This window comes from Schistocerca piceifrons, unplaced genomic scaffold (assembly GCF_021461385.2).
Source record: "Schistocerca piceifrons isolate TAMUIC-IGC-003096 unplaced genomic scaffold, iqSchPice1.1 HiC_scaffold_1747, whole genome shotgun sequence".
Classification (NCBI taxonomy): Eukaryota; Metazoa; Arthropoda; class Insecta; order Orthoptera; family Acrididae; genus Schistocerca; species Schistocerca piceifrons.
In genome coordinates this window covers 887,935-908,787 of record NW_025727620.1, presented here as the reverse complement: position 1 = coordinate 908,787, position 20,853 = coordinate 887,935, and positions in this window count along the sequence as shown.

Below are 20,853 nucleotides of genomic sequence, written 5' to 3'. Positions count from 1 at the left end.
CAGTAAACCTGGAGTGAAGCATCGGAATCTATAACTAGTGTCACAGGAATGGTTCAAATCATAGACAGTAAGAAGAGTCAGACTTCTTTTACTTAGGTCGGCATTGTGCCTTTTGTATTTAATTCCGATGCAATTTCTGTGTATCTTCGTCAATAAGAAGGTCCAAGGGATACAGTAAACCTGGAGTGAAGCATCGGAGTCTATAACTAGTGTCACAGGACTGGTAAAAAAATAGACAGTAAGAAGAGTCAGTCTTCTTGAACTTAATTCGGCATTGTGCCTTTTGTATTTAATTCCGATTCAATTTCTGTGTTTCATCGTCAATAAGAAGGTCAGAGGGATACAGTAAACCTGAAGTGAAGCATCGGAATCCATAACTAGTGTCACAGGAATGGTTCAAAACATAGTCAGTAAGAAGAGTTAGTCTTCTTGTACTTCAGTCGGCGTTGTGCCTTTTGTATTTAATTACGATGCAATTTCTGTGTCTCATCGTCAATAAGAAGGTCCGAGGGATACAGTAAACGTGGAGTGAAGCATCGGAATCTGTAACTAGTGTCACAGGAATGGTTCAAATCATAGATAGTAGGAAGAGTCAATCTTCGTGTACTTCAGTCGGCATTTTGCCTTTTGTATTTAATTCCGGTGCAATTTCTTTGTTTCATCGTCAATAAGAAGGTCAGAGGGATACAGAGAACGTGAAGTGAAGCATCGGAATCTATAGCTAGTGTCACAGGAATGGTTCAAAACATAGTCAGTAAGAAGAGTCAGTCTTCTTGTCCTTAAGTCGGCATTGTGCCTTTTCTATTTAATTCCGATGCAATTTCTGTGTTTCATCGTCAATAAGAAGGTCCAAGGGATACAGTAAACCTGGAGTGAAGCATCGGAATCTATAACTAGTGTCATAGGAATGGCTCAAAACATAGACAGTAAGAAGAGTCAGTCCTCTTGTACTTAATTCCGCATTGTGCCTTTTGTATTTAATTCCGATGCAATTTCTGCGTTTCATCGTCAATAAGAAGGTCCAAGGGATACAGTAAACCTCAAGTGAAGCATCGGAATCTATAACTAGTGTCACAGGAGTGGTTCAAAACATAGTCAATAAGAAGAGTCAGTCTTCTTGCACTTAAGTCGGCATTGTGTCATTTCTATTTAATTCCGATGCAATTTCTGTGTTTCATCGTCAATAAGAAGGTCAGAGGGATACAATAAACCTGAAGTGAAGCATCGGAATCTATAACTAGTGTCACAGGAATAGTTAAAAACAAAGTCAGTAAGAAGAGTCAGTCTTCTTGTCCTTAAGTCGGCATTGTGCCTTTTGTATTTAATTCCGATGCAATTTCTGTGTTTCATCGTCAATAAGTAGGTCCAAGGGATACAGTAAACCTGGAGTGAAGCATCGGAATCTACAACTAGTGTCACAGGAATGGTTCAAAACATAGACAGTAAGAATAGTGAGTCTTCTTGCACTTAATTCTGCTTTGTGCATTTTGTATTTAATTCCGATGCAATTTCTGTGTTTCATCGTCAAAAAGAAGGTCCAAGCGATACAGTAAACCTGAAGCGAAGCATCGGAGTTTATACCTAGTGTCACAGGAATGGTTCGAAGCATAGTCAGTAAGGAGAGTTAGTCTTCTTGTACTTATGTCGGCATTATGCCTTTTGTATTTAATTCCGATGCAATTTCTGTGTTTCATCGTCAATAAGATGGACCAAGGGATACAGTAAACCTGGAGTGAAGCATCGGAATCTATAACTAGTGTCACGGGGATGGTTCTAAACATAGACAGTAAGAAGAGTCAGTCTTCTTGTACTTAAGTCGGCATTGTGCCTTTTCTATTTAATTCTGATGCAATTTCTGTGTTTCATCGTCAATAAGAAGGTCCAAGGGATATAGTAAACTTGGAGTGAAGCATCGGAATCTATAACTAGTGTCACAGGAATGGTTCAATACATAGACAGTAAGAAGAGTCAGTCTTCTTGTACTTACGTCGACATTGTGCCTTATCTATTTAATTCCGATGCAATTTCTGTGTTTCATCGTCAATATGAAGGTCCAAGGGATACAATAAACCTGAAGTGAAGCATCGGAATCTATAACTAGTGTCACAGGAATGGTTCAAACATAGTCAGTAAGAAGAGTCAGTCTTCTTGTCCTTAAGTCGGCATTGTGCCTTTTGTAATTAATTCCGATGCAATTTCTGCGTTTCATCGTCAATAAGAAGGTCCAAGGGATACGGTAAACCTGGAGTGAAGCATCGGAATCTATAACTAGTGTCACAGCACTAGTTCAAAACATAGTCAGTAAGAATAGTCAGGCTTACTGTACTTAAGTCATCATTGTGCATTTTCTATTTAATTCTGATGAAATTTCTGTGTTTCATCGTCAATATGAAGGTCCAACCGATAGAGTAAACCTGGAGAGCAGCATCGTAATCTATTACTAGTGTCACAGGAATGGTTCAGAACATAGACAGTAAGAAGGGTCAGTCTTCTTGTACTTAATTCGGCATTGTGCCTTTTGTATTTAATTCCGATGCAATTTATGTGTTGCATCGTCAATAAGAAGGTCCAAGGAAGACAGTAAACCTCAAGTGAAGCATCGGAATGTATAACGGGTGTCACAGGAATGGTTCAAATCATAGTCAGTAGGAAGAGTCTGTCTTCATGTACTTAAGTCGGCATTGTGCCTTTTGTATTTAATTCTGATGCATTTTCTGTGTTTCATCGTCAATAAGAAGGTCTAAGGGATACAGTAAACCTGAAGTGAAGCATCGGAATTTATGACTAGTGTCACAGGAATGGTTCAAAACATAGTCAGTAAGGAGAGTCGGTCTTCTTGTACTTAAGACGGCATTGTGCCTTTTGTATTTAATCCCGATGCAATTTCTGTGTTTCGTCGTCAATAAGAAGGACCAAGAGATACAGTAAACCTGGAGTGAAGCATCGGAATCTATAACTAGTGTCACTGGGATGGTTCAAAACATAGACTGTAAGAAGAGTCAGTCTTCTTGTACTTAAATCGGCATTGTGCCATTTCTATTTAATTCCGATGCAATATCTGTATTTCATCGTCAATAAGAAGGTCAGAGGGATACAGTAATCCTGAAGTGAAGCTTCGGAATCTATAACTAGTGTCACAGGAATGGTTCAAAACATAGTCAGAAAGAACAGTCAGTCTTCTTGTACTTAAGTCGGCATTGTGCCTTTTCTATTTAATTCCGATGCAATTTCTGTGTTTCATCGTCAATACGAAGGTCAGAGGGATACAATAAACCTGAAGTGAAGCATCGGAATCTATAACTAGTGTCACAGGAGTGGTTCAAAACAAAATCAGTAAGAAGAGTCTGTCTTCTTGTCCTTAAGTGGCTATTGTGCCCTTTGTATTTAATTCCGGTGCAATATCTGTATTTCATCATCAATAAGAAGGTCCAAGGGATACATTAAACCTGGAGTGAAGCATCGGAATCTATAACCAGTGTCACAGAAATGGTTCAGAACATAGACAGTAAGAAGAGTCAGTCTTCTTGTACTTAATTCTGCTTTGTGCATTTTGTATTTAATTCCGATGCAATTTCTGTGTTTCATCGTCAATAAGAAGGTCCAAGCGATACAGTAAACCTGTAGTGAAGCATCGGAGTTTATAACTAGTGTCACAGGAATGGTTCAAAACATAGTCAGTAAGGAGTGTCAGTCATCTTGTTCTTAAGTCGGCATTGTGCCTTTTGTATTTAATTCCGATGCAATTTCTGTGTTTCATCGTCAATAAGAAGGACCAAGGGATACAGTAAACCTGGAGTGAAGCATCGGAATCTATAACTAGTGTCACAGGAATGGTTCAAAACATAGTCAGTAAGAAGAGTCTGTCTTCTTGTACTTAAGTCGGCATTGTGCCTTTTCTATTGAATTCCGATGCAATTTCTGTGTTTCATCGTCAATAAGAAGGTCAGAGGGATACAATAAACCTGAAGTGAAGCATCGGAATCTATAACTAGTGTCACAGGAATGGTTCAAAACAAAGTCAGTAAGAAGAGTCAGTCTTCTTGTCCTTAAGTGGCCATTGTGCCTTTTGTATTTAATTTCGGTGCAATTTCTGTGTTTCATCATCAATAAGAAGGTCCAAGGGATACAGTAAACCTGGAGTGAAGCATCGGAATCTATAACTAGTGTCAATGGAATGGTTCAAAACTAGACTGTAAGAAGAGTCAGTCTTCTTGTACTTAAGTCGGCATTGTGCCTTTTCTATTTAATTCCGATGCAATTTCTGTGTTTCATCGTCAATAAGAAGGTCAGAGGGATACAGTAATCCTGAAGTGAAGCATCGGAATCTATAACTAGTGTCACAGGAATGGTTCAAAACAAAGTCAGTAAGAAGAGTCAGTCTTCTTGTCCTTAAGTGGCCATTATGCCTTTTGTATTTAATTCCGGTACAATTTCTATGTTTCATCATCAATAAGAAGGTCCAAGGGATACAGTAAACCTGGAGTGAAGCATCGGAATCTATAACTAGTGTCAATGGAATGGTTCAAAACTAGACTGTAAGAAGAGTCAGTCTTCTTGTACTTAAGTCGGCATTGTGCCTTTTCTATTTAATTCCGATGCAATTTCTGTGTTTCATCGTCAATAAGAAGGTCAGAGGGATACAGTAATCCTGAAGTAAAGCATCGGAATCATTAACTAGTGTCACAGGGATGGTTCAAAACATAGACAGTAAGATGAGTCAGTCTTCTTGTACTTAAGCCGGCATTGTGCCTTTTCTATTTAATTCCGATGCAATTTCTGTGTTTCATCGTCAGTAAGAAGGTCAGAGGGATACAGTAAACCTGGAGTGAAGCATCGGAATCTATAACTAGTGTCACAGGAAAGGTTCAGAACATAGACAGTAAGAAGAGTGAGTCTTCTTGTACTTAATTCTGCTTTGTGCATTTTGTGTTTAATTCCGATGCAATTTCTGTGTTTCATCGTCAATAAGAAGGTCCAAGCGATACAGTAAACCTGAAGTGAAGCATCGGAGTTTATAACTAGTGTCACAGGAATGGTTCAAAACATAGTCAGTAAGGAGTGTCAGTCTTCTTATTCTTAAGTCGGCATTGTGCCTTTTGTTTTTAATTCCGATGCAATTTCTGTGTTTCATCGTCAATAAGAATGACCAAGGGATACAGTAAACCTGGAGTGAAGCATCGGAATCTGTAACTAGTGTCACAGGGATGGTTCAAAACATAGACAGTAAGAAGAGTCAGTCTTCTTGTACTTAAGTCGGCATTGTGCCTTTTGTATTTAATTCCGATGCAATTTCTGTGTTTCATCGTCAATAAGAAGGTCCAAGGGATACAGTAAACCTTGAGTAAAGCATCGGAATCTATAACTAGTGTCAATGGAATGGTTCAAAACATAGTCAGTAAGAAGAGTCAGTCTTTTTGTACGTAAGTCGGCATTGTGCCTTTAATATTTAATTCCGATGCAAATTCTGTGTTTCATCGTCAATAAGAAGGTCCAAGGGATATAGAAAACCTGGAGTGAAGCATCGGAATCCATAACTAGTTTCACAGGAATGGTTCAAAACATAGACAGTAAGAAGAGTCAGTCCTCTTGTACTTACGTCGACATTGTGCCTTTTCTATTAAATTCCGATGCAAATTCTGTGTTTCATCGTCAATAGGAAGGTCAGAGTGATACAATAAACCTGAAGGGAAGCATCGGAATCTATAACTAGTGTCACAGGAATGGTTCAAAACAAAGTCAGTAAGAAGAGTCAGTCTTCTTGTCCTTAAGTCGGCATTGTGCCTTTTGTATTTAATTCCGATGCAATTTCTGTGTTTCATCGTCAATAAGAAGGTCCAAGGGATACAGTAAACCTGAAGTGAAGCTTCGGAATCTATAGCTAGTGTCACAGGAATGGTTCAAAGCATAGTCAGTTAGAAGAGTCAGTCTTCTTGTACTTAAGTCGGCATTGTGCCTTTTGTAATTAATTCCGATGCAATTTCTGTGTTTCATCGTATAATAAGAAGGTCCAAGGGATACAGTAAACCTGGAGTGAAGCATCGGATTCTATAACTAGGGTCACAGGAATGGTTCAAATCATAGTCAGTAAGAATAGTCAGTCTTATTGTACTTAAGCCATCATTGAGCATTTTCTATCTAATTCTGATGCAATTTCTGTGTTTCATCGTTAATATGAAGGTCCAACCGATACAGTAAACCTGGAGTGAAGCATCGGAATCTATAACTAGTGTCACAGGAATCGTTCAAATCATAGACAGTAAGAAGAGTCAGACTTCTTTTACTTAAGTCGGCATTGTTCCTTTTGTATTTAATTCCGATGCAATTTCTGTGTTTCATCGTCAATAAGAAGGTCCAAGGGATACAGTAAACCTGGAGTGAAGCATCGGAATCCATAACTAGTGTCACAGGACTGGTTCAAAAATAGACAGTAAGAAGAGTCGGTCTTCTTGAACTTAATTCGGCATTGTGCCTTTTGTATTTAATTCCGATGCAATTTCTGTGTTTCATCATGAATAAGAAGGTCAGAGGGATACAGTAAACCTGGAGTGAAGCATCGGAATCTGTAACTAGTGTCACAGGAACGGTTCAAATCATAGACAGTAAGAAGAGTCGTTCTTCGTGTACTTTAGACGGCGTTTTGCCTTTTGTATTTAATTCCGATGCAATTTCTGTGTTTCATCGTCAAGAAGAAGATCAGAGGGATACAGTAAACCCGAAGTGAAGCATCGGAATCTATAGCTAGTGTCACAGGAATGGTTCAAAACATAGTCAGTAAGAAGTGTCAGGCTTCTTGTCCTTAAGTCGGCATTGCGCCTTTTGCATATAATTCCGATGCAATTTCTGTGTTTCATCGTCAATAAGAAGGTCCAAGGGATACAGTAAACCTGGAGTGAAGCATCGGAATCTGTAACTAGTGTCACAGTAATGGTTCAAAACATAGACAGTAAGAAGAGTCAGTCTTCTTGTACTTAATTCGGCATTGTGCCATTAGTATTTAATTGCGATGCAATTTCTGTGTTTCATCGTCAATAACATGTTCCAAGGGATACAGTAAACATCAAGTAAAGCGTCGGAATCTATAACGGGTGTCACAGGAATGGTTCAAAACATAGTCAGTAGGAAGAGTCGGTCTTCTTGTACTTAAGTGGGCATTGTGCCTTTCGTATTTCATTCCGATGCATTTTCTGTGTTTCATCGTCAATAAGAAGGTCCAAGGGATACAGTAAACCTGAAGTGAAGCATCGGAATTTATAACTAGTGTCACTGGAATGGTTCAAAACATAGTCAGTAAGGAGAGTCAGTCTTCTTGTACTTAAGTCGGCATTGTGCCTTTTGTATTTAATTCCGATGCAATTTCTGTGTTTCATCGTCAATAAGAAGGACCAAGGGATACAGTAAACCTGGAGTGAAGCATCGGAATCTATAACTAGTGTCACAGGGATGGTTCAAAACATAGACAGTCAGAAGAGTCTGTCTTCTTGTACTTAAGTCGGCATTGTGCCTTTTCTATTTAATTCCGGTGCAATTTCTGTGTTTCATCGTCAATAAGAGTGTCAGAGGGATACAGTAATCCTGAAGTGAAGCACTGGAATCGATAACTAGTGTCACAGGAATGGTTCAAAACATAGTCAGTAAGAAGAGTCATTCTTGTTGTACTTAATTCGGCATTGTGCCTTTTGTATTTAATTCCGATGCAATCTCTGTGTTTCATCGTCAATAAGAAGGTCCAAGGGATACAGTAAACCTGAAGTGAAGCTTCGGAATCTACAGCTAGTGACACAGGAATGGTTCGAAACATAGTCAGTTAGAAGAGTCAGTCTTCTTGTACTTAAGTCGGCATTGTGCCTTTTGTAATTAATTCCGATGCAATTTCTGTGTTTCATCGTTTAATAAGAAGGTCCAAGGGATACAGTAAACCTGGAGTGACGCAACGGAATCTATAACTAGTGTCACAGGAATGGTTCAAAACAAAGTCAGTAAGAAGAGTCAGTCTTCTTGTCCTTAAGTCGGCATTGTGCCTTTTTATTTAATTCCGATGCAATTTCTGTGTTTCATCGTCAATAAGAAGGTCCAAGGGATATAGAAAACCTGGAGTGAAGCATCGGAATCTATAACTAGTTTCACAGGAATGGTTCAAAACATAGACAGTAAGAAGAGTCAGTCTTCTTGTACTTACGTCGACATTGTGCCTTTTCTATTTAATTCCGATGCAAATTCTGTGTTTCATCGTCAATAGGAAGGTCAGAGTGATACAATAAACCTGAAGTGAAGCATCGGAATCTATAACTCGTGTCACAGGAATGGTTCAAAACAAAGTCAGTAAGAAGAGTCAGTCTTCTAGTCCTTAAGTCGGCATTGTGCCTTTTGTATTTAATTCCGATGCAATTTCTGTGTTTCATCGTCAATAAGAAGGTCCAAGGGATACAGTAAACCTGAAGTGAAGCTTCGGAATCTATAGCTAGTGTCACAGGAATGGTTCAAAGCATAGTCAGTTAGAAGAGTCAGTCTTCTTGTACTTAAGTCGGCATTGTGCCTTTTGTAATTAATTCCGATGCAATTTCTGTGTTTCATCGTTTAATAAGAAGGTCCAAGGGATAGAGTAAACCTGGAGTGAAGCATCGGAATCCATAACTAGTGTCACAGGACTGGTTCAAAAATAGACAGTAAGAAGAGTCAGTCTTCTTGAACTTAATTCGGCATTGTGCCTTTTGTATTTAATTCCGATGCAATTTCTGTGTTTCATCATGAATAAGAAGGTCAAAGGGATACAGTAAACCTGGAGTGAAGCATCGGAATCTGTAACTAGTGTCACAGGAACGGTTCAAATCATAGACAGTAAGAAGAGTCGTTCTTCGTGTACTTCAGACGGCATTTTGCCTTTTGTATTTAATTCCGATGCAATTTTTGTGTTTCATCGTCAATGAGAAGGTCCAAGGGATACAGTAAACCTGAAGTGAAGCATCGGGATTTATAACTAGTGTCACAGAAATCGTTCAAAACATGGTCAGTAAGAAGAGTCAGTCTTCTTGTACTTAAGTCGGCACTGTACCTTTTCTATTTCATTGCGATGTAATTTCTGTGTTTCATCGTCAATAAGAAGGTCCAAGGGATACAGTAAACCTGTAGTGAAGCATCGGAATCTATAAATAATGTCAATGGAATGGTTCAAAACAAAGACAGTAAGAAGAGTCAGTCTTCTTGTACTTAAGTCGGCATTGTGCCTTTTGTATTTAATTCCGATGCAATTTCTGTGTTTCATCGTCAATAAGAAGATCAGAGGGATACAGTAAACCTGAAGTGAAGCATCGGAATCTATAGCTAGTGTCACAGAAATGGTTCAAAACATAGTCAGTAAGAAGAGTCAGTCTTCTTGTCCTTAAGTCGGCATTGCGCCTTTTGTATATAATTCCGATGCAATTTCTGTGTTTCATCGTCAATAAGAAGGTCCAAGGGATACAGTAAACCTGGAGTGAAGCATCGGAATCTGTAACTAGTGTCACAGTAATGGTTCAAAACATAGACAGTAAGAAGAGTCAGTCTTCTTGTACTTAATTCGGCATTGTGCCTTTAGTATTTAATTCCGATGCAATTTCTGTGTTTCAACGTCAATAACAAGTTCCAAGGGATACAGTAAACATCAAGTAAAGCGTCGGAATCTATAACGGGTGTCACAGGAATGGTTCAAAACAAAGTCAGTAAGAAGAGTCAGTCTTCTTGTCCTTAAGTCGGCATTGTGCCTTTTTATTTAATTCCGATGCAGTTTCTGTGTTTCATCGTCAATAAGAATGTCCAAGGGATATAGTAAACCCGGAGTTAAGCATCGGAATCTATAACTAGTGTCACAGGAATGGTTCAAAACATAGACAGTAAGAGGAGTCAGTCTTCTTGAACTTACGTCGACATTGTGCCTTTTCTATTTAATTCCGATGCAATTTCTGTGTTTCATGGTCAATAAGAAGGTCAGAGGGATACAATAAACCTGAAGTGAAGCATCGGAATCTATAGCTAGTGTCACAGGAATGGGTCAAATCATAGCCAGTTAGAAAAGTCAGTCTTCTTGTCCTTAAGTCGGCGTTGTGCCTTTTGTAATTAATTCCGATGCAATTTCTGTGTTTCGTCGTCAATAACAAGTTCCAAGGGATACAGTAAACATCAAGTGAAGCGTCAGAATCTATAACGGGTGTCACAGGAATGGTTCAAAACATAGTCAATAGGAAGAGTCGGTCTTCTTGTACTTAAGTCGGCATTGTGCCTTTTGTATTTAATTCCGATGCAATTTCTGTGTTTCATCGTCAATAAGAAGGTCCAAGGGATACAGTAAACCTGATGTGAAGCATCGGAATTTATAACTAGTGTCACTGGAATGGTTCAAAACATAGTCAGTCAGAAGAGTCTGTCTTCTTGTACTTAAGTCGGCATTGTGCCTTTTCTATTTAATTCCGGTGCAATTTCTGTGTTTCATCGTCAATAAGAGTGTCAGAGGGATACAGTAATCCTGAAGTGAAGCATTGGAATCGATAACTAGTGTCACAGGAATGGTTCAAAACATAGTCAGTAAGATGAGTCATTCTTGTTGTACTTAATTCGGCATTGTGCCTTTTGTATTTAATTCCGATGCAATTTCTGTGTTTCATCGTCAATACGAAGGTCCAAGGGATACAGTAAACCTGAAGTGAAGCTTCGGAATCTATAGCTAGTGTCTTAGGAATGGTTCGAAACATAGTCAGTTAGAAGAGTCAGTCTTCTTGTACTTAAGTCGGCATTGTGCCTTTTGTAATTAATTCCGATGCAATTTCTGTGTTTCATCGTTTAATAAGAAGGTCCAAGGGATACAGTAAACCTGGAGTGACGCAACGGAATCTATAACTAGTGTCACAGGAATGGTTCAAAACAAAGTCAGTAAGAAGAGTCAGTCTTCTTGTCCTTAAGTCGGCATTGTGCCTTTTTATTTAATTCCGATGCAATTTCTGTGTTTCATCGTCAATAAGAAGGTCCAAGCGATACAGTAAACCTGAAGTGAAGCATCGGAGTTTATAACTAGTGTCACAGGAATGGTTCAAAACATAGTCAGTATGGAGTGTCAGTCTTCTTGTTCTTAAGTCGGCATTGTGCCTTTTGTTTTTAATTCCGATGCAATTTCTGTGTTTCATCGTCAATAAGAAGGACCAAGGGATACAGTAAACCTGGAGTGAAGCATCGGAATCTGTAACTAGTGTCACAGGGATGGTTCAAAACATAGACAGTAAGAAGAATCAGTCTTCTTGTACTTAAGTCGGCATTGTGCCTTTTGTATTTAATTCCGATGCAATATCTGTGTTTCATCGTCAATAAGAAGGTCCAAGGGATACAGTAAACCTTGAGTAAAGCATCGGAATCTATAACTAGTGTCAATGGAATTTTTCAAAACATAGTCAGTAAGAAGAGTCAGTCTTTTTGTACGTACGTCTGCATTGTACCTTTATTATTTAATTCCGATGCAATTTCTGTGTTTCATCGTCAATAAGAAGGTCCAAGGGATATAGAAAACCTGGAGTGAAGCATCGGAATCTATAACTAGTTTCACAGGAATGGTTCAAAACATAGACAGTAAGAAGAGTCAGTCTTCGTGTACTTACGTCGACATTGTGCCTTTTCTATTTAATTCCGATGCAAATTCTGTGTTTCATCGTCAATAGGAAGGTCAGAGTGATACAATAAACCTGAAGTGAAGCATCGGAATCTATAACTCGTGTCACAGGAATGGTTCAAAACAAAGTCAGTAAGAAGAGTCTGTCTTCTAGTCCTTAAGTCGGCATTGTGCCTTTTGTATTTAATTCCGATGCAATTTCTGTGTTTCATCGTCAATAAGAAGGTCCAAGGGATACAGTAAACCTGAAGTGAAGCTTCGGAATCTATAGCTAGTGTCACAGGAATGGTTCAAAGCATAGTCAGTTAGAAGAGTCAGTCTTTTTGTACTTAAGTCGACATTGTGCCTTTTGTAATTAATTCCGATGCAATTTCTGTGTTTCATCGATTAATAAGAAGGTCCAAGGGATAGAGTAAACCTGGAGTGAAGCATCGGAATCCATAACTAGTGTCACAGGACTGGTTCAAAAATAGACAGTAAGAAGAGTCAGTCATCTTGACCTTAAGTCGGCATTGCGCCTTTTGTATATAATTCCGATGCAATTTCTGTGTTTCATCGTCAATAAGAAGGTCCAAGGGATACAGTAAACCTGGAGTGAAGCATCGGAATCTGTAACTAGTGTCACAGTAATGGTTCAAAACATAGACAGTAAGAAGAGTCAGTCTTCTTGTACTTAATGCGGCATTGTGCCTTTAGTATTTAATTCCGATGCAATTTCTGTGTTTCAACGTCAATAACAAGTTCCAAGGGATACAGTAAACATCAAGTAAAGCGTCGGAATCTATAACGGGTGTCACAGGAATGGTTCAAAACATAGTCAGTAGGAAGAGTCGGTCTTCTTGTACTTAAGTCGGCATTGTGCCTTTCGTATTTCATTCCGATGCATTTTCTGTGTTTCATCGTCAATAAGAAGGTCCAAGGGATACAGTAAACCTGAAGTGAAGCATCGGAATTTATAACTAGTGTCACTGGTATGGTTCAAAATATAGTCAGTAAGGAGAGTCAGTCTTCTTGTACTTAAGTCGGCATTGTGCCTTTTGTATTTAATTCCGATGCAATTTCTGTGTTTCATCGTCAATAAGAAGGACCAAGGGATTCAGTAAACCTGGAGTGAAGCATCGGAATCTATAACTAGTGTCACAGGATTGGTTCAAAACAAAGTCAGTCATAAGAGTCTGTCTTCTTGTACTCAAGTCGGCATTGTGCCTTTTCTATTTAATTCCGGTGCAATTTCTGTGTTTCATCGTCAATAAGAGTGTCAGAGGGATACAGTAATCCTGAAGTGAAGCATTGGAATCGATAACTAGTGTCACAGGAATGGTTCAAAACATAGTCAGTAAGAAGAGTCATTCTTGTTGTACTTAATTCGGCATTGTGCCTTTTGTATTTAATTCCGATGCCATTTCTGTGTTTCATCGTCAATAAGAAGGTCCAAGGGATACAGTAAACCTGAAGTGAAGCTTCGGAATCTATAGCTAGTGTCACAGGAATGGTTCGAAACATAGTCAGTTAGAAGAGTCAGTCTTCTTGTACTTAAGTCGGCATTGTGCCTTTTGTAATTAATTCCGATGCAATTTCTGTGTTTCATCGTTAAATAAGAAGGTCCAAGGGATACAGTAAACCTGGAGTGACGCAACGGAATCTATACCTAGTGTCACAGGAATGGTTCAAAACAAAGTCAGTAAGAAGAGTCAGTCTTCTTGTCCTTAAGTCGGCATTGTGCCTTTTTATTTAATTCCGATGCAATTTCTGTGTTTCATCGTCAGTAAGAATGTCCAAGGGATATAGTAAACCTGGAGTGAAGCATCGGAATCTATAACTAGTGTCACAGGAATGGTTCAAAACATAGACAGTAAGAAGAGTCAGTCTTCTTGTACTTACGTCGACATTGTGCCTTTTCTATTTAATTCCGATGCAATTTCTGTGTTTCATGGTCAATAAGAAGGTCAGAGGGATACAATAAACCTGAAGTGAAGCATCGGAATCTATAGCTAGTGTCACAGGAATGGTTCAAATCATAGCCAGTTAGAAAAGTCAGTCTTCTTGTCCTTAAGTCGGCGTTGTGCCTTTTGTAATTAATTCCGATGCAATTTCTGTGTTTCATCGTCAATAACAAGTTCCAAGGGATACAGTAAACATCAAGTGAAGCGTCGGAATCTATTACGGGTGTCACAGGAATGGTTCAAAACATAGTCAGTAGGAAGAGTCGGTCTTCTTGTACTTAAGTCGGCATTGTGCCTTTCGTATTTCATTCCGATGCATTTTCTGTGTTTCATCGTCAATAAGACGGTCCAAGGGATACAGTAAACCTGAAGTGAAGCATCGGAATTTATAACTAGTGTCACTGGAATGGTTCAAAACATAGTCAGTAAGGAGAGTCAGTCTTCTTGTTCTTAAGTCGGCATTGTGGCTTTTGTATTTAATTCCGATGCAATTTCTGTGTTTCATCGTCAATAAGAAGGACCAAGGGATACAGTAAACCTGGAGTGAAGCATAGGAATCTATAACTAGTGTCACACGGATGGTTCAAAACATAGACAGTCAGAAGAGTCTGTCTTCTTGTACTTAAGTCGGCATTGTGCCTTTTCTATTTAATTCCGGTGCAATTTCTGTGTTTCATCGTCAATAAGAGTGTCAGAGGGATACAGTAATCCTGAAGTGAAGCATTGGAATCGATAACTAGTGTCACAGGAATGGTTCAAAACATAGTCAGTAAGAAGAGTCATTCTTGTTGTACTTAATTCGGCATTGTGCCTTTTGTATTTAATTCCGATGCAATTTCTGTGTTTCATCGTCAATACGAAGGTCCAAGGGATACAGTAAACCTGAAGTGAAGCTTCGGAATCTATAGCTAGTGTCACAGGAATGGTTCGAAACATAGTCAGTTAGAAGAGTCAGTCTTCTTGTACTTAAGTCGGCATTGTGCCTTTTGTAATTAATTCCGATGCAATTTCTGTGTTTCATCGTTTAATGAGAAGGTCCAAGGGATACAGTAAACCTGGAGTGACGCAACGGAATCTATAACTAGTGTCACAGGAATGGTTCAAAACAAAGTCAGTAAGAAGAGTCAGTCTTCTTGTCCTTAACTCGGCATTGTGCCTTTTTATTTAATTCCGATGCAATTTCTGTGTTTCATCGTCAATAAGAATGTCTAAGGGATATAGTAAACCTGGAGTGAAGCATCGGAATCTATAACTAGTGTCACAGGAATGGTTCAAAACATAGACAGTAAGAAGAGTCAGTCTTCTTGTACTTACGTCGACATTGTGCCTTTTCTATTTAATTCCGATGCAATTTCTGTGTTTCATGGACAATAAGAAGGTCAGAGGGATACAATAAACCTGAAGTGTAGTATCGGAATCTATAGCTAGTGTCACAGGAATGGTTCAAATCATAGCCAGTAAGAAGAGTCAGTCTTCTTGTCCTTAAGTCGGCGTTGTGCATTTTGTAATTAATTCCGATGCAATTTCTGTGTTTCATCGTCAATACGAAGGTCCAAGGGATACAGTAAACCTTGAGTGAAGCTTTGGAATCTACAACTAGTGTCACAGGAATGGTTCAAAACATAGTCAGTAAGAATAGTCAGTCTTATTGTACTTAAGTCATCATTGTGCATTTTCTATCTAATTCTGATGCAATTTCAGTGATTCATCGTCAATATGAAGGTCCAACCGATACAGTAAACCTGGAGTGAAGCATCGGAATCTATAACTAGTGTCACAGGAATGGTTCAAATCATAGACTGTAAGAAGAGTCAGACTTCTTTTACTTAAGTCGGCATTGTGCCTTTTGTATTTAATTCCGATGCAATTTCTGTGTTTCATTGTCAATAAGAAGGTCCAAGGGATACAGTAAACCTGGAGTGAAGCATCGGAGTCTATCAATAGTGTCACAGGACTGGTTCAAAAATAGACAGTAGGAAGAGTCAGTCTTCTTGAACTTATTTCTCCATTGTGCCTTTTGTATTTAATTCCGATGCAATTTCTGTGTTTCATCATCAATAAGAAGGTCAGAGGGATATAGTAAACCTGAAGTGAAGCATCGGAATCCATAGCTAGTGTCACAGGAATGGTTCAAACATAGTCAGTAAGAAGAGTCAGTCTTGTTGTACTTAAGTCGGCATTGTGCCTTTTCTATTTAATCCCGATGCAATTTCTGTGTTTCATCGTCAATAAGAATGTCAGAGGAATACAATAAACCTGAAGCGAAGCATCGGAATCTATCACTAGTGTCACAGAAACGGTTCAAAACAAAGTCAGTAACAAGAGTTAGTCTTCTTGTCCTTAAGTCGGCATTGTGATTTTTGTATTTAATTCCGATGCAATTTCTGTGTTTCATCGTCAATAAGAAGGTCCAAGGGATACAGTAAACCTGGAGTGAAGCATCGGAATCTATAACTAGTGTCACAGGAATGTTTCAATTCATAGACAGTAAGAAGAGTCAGTCTTCTTGTACTTAATTCTGCTTTGTGCATTTTGTATTTAATTCCGATGCAATTTCTGTGTTTCAACGTCAATAAGAAGGTCCAAGCGATACAGTAAACCTGAAGTGAAGCATCGGAATTTATAACTAGTGTCACTGGTATGGTTCAAAATATAGTCAGTAAGGAGAGTCAGTCTTCTTGTACTTAAGTCGGCATTGTGCCTTTTGTAATTAATTCCGATGCAATTTCTGTGTTTCATCGTTTAATAAGAAGGTCCAAGGGATACAGTAAAACTGGAGTGACGCATCGGAATCTATAACTAGTGTCACAGGAATGGTTCAAAACTAAGTCAGTAAGAAGAGTCAGTCCTCTTGCCTTAAGACGGCATTGTGCCTTTTTTATTTAATTCCGATGCAATTTCTGTGTTTCATCGTCAATAAGAATGTCCAAGGGATATAGTAAACCTGGAGTGAAGCATCGGAATCTATAACTAGTGTCACAGGAATGGTTCAAAACGTAGACAGTAAGAAGAGTCAGTCTTCTTGTACTTACGTCGACATTGTGCCTTTTCTACTTAATTCCGATGTAATTTCTGCGTTTCATCGTCAATAAGAAGGTCAGAGGGATACAATACACCTGTAGTGAAGCATCGGAATCTACAGCTAGTGTCACAGGAATGGTTCAAAACATAGTCAGTAAGAAGATTCAGTCTTCTTGTCCTTAAGTCGGCATTGTGCCTTTTGTAATTAATTCCGATGCAATTTCTGTGTTGCATCGTCAATAAGAAGGTACAAGGGATACAGTAAACCTGGAGTGAAGCATCGGAATCTATTACTATTGTCACAGGAATGGTTCAAATCATAGACAGTAAGAAGAGTCAGACTTCTTTCACTTAAGTCGACATTGTGCCTTTTGTATTTAATTCCGATGTTACTTCTGTGTTTCATCGTCAATAAGAAGGTCCAAGGGATACAGTAAACCTGGAGTGAAGCATCGGAGTCTATCACTAGTGTCACAGGACTGGTTCAAAAATAGACAGTAAGAAGAGTCAGTCTTCTTGAACTTAATTCGGCTTTGTGCCTTTTATATTTAATTCCGATGCAATTTCTGTGTTTCATCATCAATAAGAAGGTCAGAGGGATACAGCAAACCTGAAGTGAAGCATCGGAATCCATAACTAGTGTCACAGGAATGGTTCAAATCATAGTAAGTAAGAAGAGTTAGTCTTCTTGTACTTAAGTCGGCGTTGTGCCTTTTGTATTTAATTCCGATGCAATTTCTGTGTTTCATCGTCAATAAGAAGGTCCAAGGGATACAGTAAACATGGAGTGCAGCATCGGAATCTGTAACTAGTGTCACAGGAATGGTTCAAATCATAGACAATAAGAAGAGTTGGTCGTCGTGTACTTCAGTCGGCATTTTGCCTTTTCTATTTAATTCCGATGCAATTTCTGTGTTTCATCGTCAATATAAAGGTCCAAGGGATACAGTAAACCTGGAGTGAAACATCGGAATCTATAAATAGTGTCAATGGTATGGTTCAAAACATAGACAGTAAGAAGAGTCAGTCTTCTTGTACTTAAGTCGGCATTGTGCCTTTTGTATTTAATTCCGATGCAATTTCTGTGTTTCATCGTCAATAAGAAGGTCAGAGGGATAGAGTAAACCCGAAGTGAAGCATCAGAATCTATAGCTAGTGTCACAGGAATGGTTCAAACATAGTCAGTAAGAAGAGTCAGTCTTCTTGTCCTTAAGTCGGCATTGTGCCTTTTGTATATAATTCCGATGCAATTTCTGTGTTTCATCGTCAATAAGAAGGTCCAAGGGATACAGTAAACCTGGAGTGAAGCATCAGAATCTGTAACTAGTGTCACAGTAATGGTTCAAAGCACAGACAGTAAGAAGAGTCAGTCTTCATGTACTTAATTCGGCATTGTGCCTTTAGTATTTAATTCCGATTCAATTTCTGTGTTTCATCGTCAATAAGAAGTTCCAAGGGATACAGTAAACATCAAGTGAAGCGTCGGAATCTATTACGGGTGTCACAGGAATGGTTCAAAACATAGTCAGTGGGAAGAGTCGGTCTTCTTGTACTTAAGTCGGCGTTGTGCCTTTTGTATTTAATTCCGATGCATTTTCTGTGTTTCATCGTCAATAAGAAGGTCCAAGGGATACAGTAAACCTGAAGTGAAGCATCGGAATTTATAACTAGTGTCACAGGAATGGTTCAAAACATAGTCAGTAAGGCGAGTCAGTCTTCTTGTACTTAAGTCGGCATTGTGCCTTTTGTATTTAATTCCGATGCGATTTCTGTGTTTCATCGTCAATAAGAAGGACCAAGGGATACAGTATACCTGGGGTGAAGCATCGGAATCTATAACTAGTGTCACAGGGATGGTTCAAAACATAGACAGTCAGAAGAGTCAGTCTTCTTGTACTTAAGGCGGCATTGTGCCTTTTCTATTTAATTCCGGAGCATTTTCTGTGTTTCATCGTCAATGAGAATGTCAGAGGGATACAGTAATCCTGAAGTGAAGCATCGGAATCGATAACTAGTGTCACAGGAATGGTTCAAAACATAGTCAGTAAGAAGAATCAGTCTTGTTGTACTTAAGTCGGCATTGTGCCTTTTCTATTTAATTCCGATGCAATTTCTGTGTTTTATCGTCAATAAGAATGTCAGAGAGATACAATAAACCTGAAGCGAAGCATCGGAATCTATAACTAGTGTCACAGAAATGGTTCAAAACAAAGTCAGTAACAAGAGTCAGTCTTCTTGTCCTTAAGTCGGCATTGTGCCTTTTGTATTTAATTCCGATGCAATTTCTGTGTTTCATCGTCAATAAGAAGGTCCAAGGGATACAGTAAGCCTGGAGTGAAGCATCGGAATCTATAACTAGTGTCACAGGTATGTTTCAAATCATAGACAGTAAGAAGAGTCAGTCTTCTTGTACTTAATTCTGCTTTGTGCATTTTGTATTTAATTCCGATGCAATTTCTGTGTTATAACGTCAATAAGAAGGTCCAAGGGATACAGTAAACCTGGAGTGAAGCATCGGAGTCTATCACTAGTGTCACAGGACTGGTTCAAAAATAGACAGTAAGAAGAGTCAGTCTTCTTGAACTTAATTCGGATTTGTGCCTTTTATATTTAATTCCGATGCAATTTCTGTGTTTCATCATCAATAAGAAGGTCAGAGGGATACAGCAAACCTGAAGTGAAGCATCGGAATCCATAACTAGTGTCACAGGAATGGTTCAAATCATAGTAAGTAAGAAGAGTTAGTCTTCTTGTACTTAAGTCGGCGTTGTGCCTTTTGTATTTAATTCCGATGCAATTTCTGTGTTTCATCGTCAATAAGAAGGTCCAAGGGATACAGTAAACATGGAGTGCAGCATCGGAATCTGTAACTAGTGTCACAGGAATGGTTCAAATCATAGACAGTAAGAAGAGTTGGTCGTCGTGTACTTCAGTCGGCATTTTGCCTTTTCTATTTAATTCCGATGCAATTTCTGTGTTTCATCGTCAATATAAAGGTCCAAGGGATACAGTAAACCTGGAGTGAAACATCGGAATCTATAAATAGTGTCAATGGTATGGTTCAAAACATAGACAGTAAGAAGAGTCAGTCTTCTTGTACTTAAGTCGGCATTGTGCCTTTTGTATTTAATTCCGATGCAATTTCTGTGTTTCATCGTCAATAAGAAGGTCAGAGGGATAGAGTAAACCCGAAGTGAAGCATCAGAATCTATAGCTAGTGTCACAGGAATGGTTCAAACATAGTCAGTAAGAAGAGTCAGTCTTCTTGTCCTTAAGTCGGCATTGTGCCTTTTGTATATAATTCCGATGCAATTTCTGTGTTTCATCGTCAATAAGAAGGTCCAAGGGATACAGTAAACCTGGAGTGAAGCATCAGAATCTGTAACTAGTGTCACAGTAATGGTTCAAAACATAGACAGTAAGAAGAGTCAGTCTTCATGTACTTAATTCGGCATTGTGCCTTTAGTATTTAATTCCGATTCAATTTCTGTGTTTCATCGTCAATAAGAAGTTCCAAGGGATACAGTAAACATCAAGTGAAGCGTCGGAATCTATTACGGGTGTCACAGGAATGGTTCAAAACATAGTCAGTGGGAAGAGTCGGTCTTCTTGTACTTAAGTCGGCGTTGTGCCTTTTGTATTTAATTCCGATGCATTTTCTGTGTTTCATCGTCAATAAGAAGGTCCAAGGGATACAGTAAACCTGAAGTGAAGCATCGGAATTTATAACTAGTGTCACAGGAATGCTTCAAAACATAGTCAGTAAGGCGAGTCAGTCTTCTTGTACTTAAGTCGGCATTGTGCCTTTTGTATTTAATTCCGATGCGATTTCTGTGTTTCATCGTCAATAAGAAGGACCAAGGGATACAGTATACCTGGAGTGAAGCATCGGAATCTATAACTAGTGTCACAGGGATGGTTCAAAACATAGACAGTCAGAAGAGTCAGTCTTCTTGTACTTAAGGCGGCATTGTGCCTTTTCTATTTAATTCCGGAGCAATTTCTGTGTTTCATCGTCAATGAGAATGTCAGAGGGATACAGTAATCCTGAAGTGAAGCATCGGAATCGATAACTAGTGTCACAGGAATGGTTCAAAACATAGTCAGTAAGAAGAATCAGTCTTGTTGTACTTAAGTCGGCATTGTGCCTTTTCTATTTAATTCCGATGCAATTTCTGTGTTTCATCGTCAATAAGAATGTCAGAGAGTTACAATAAACCTGAAGCGAAGCATCGGAATCTATAACTAGTGTCACAGAAATGG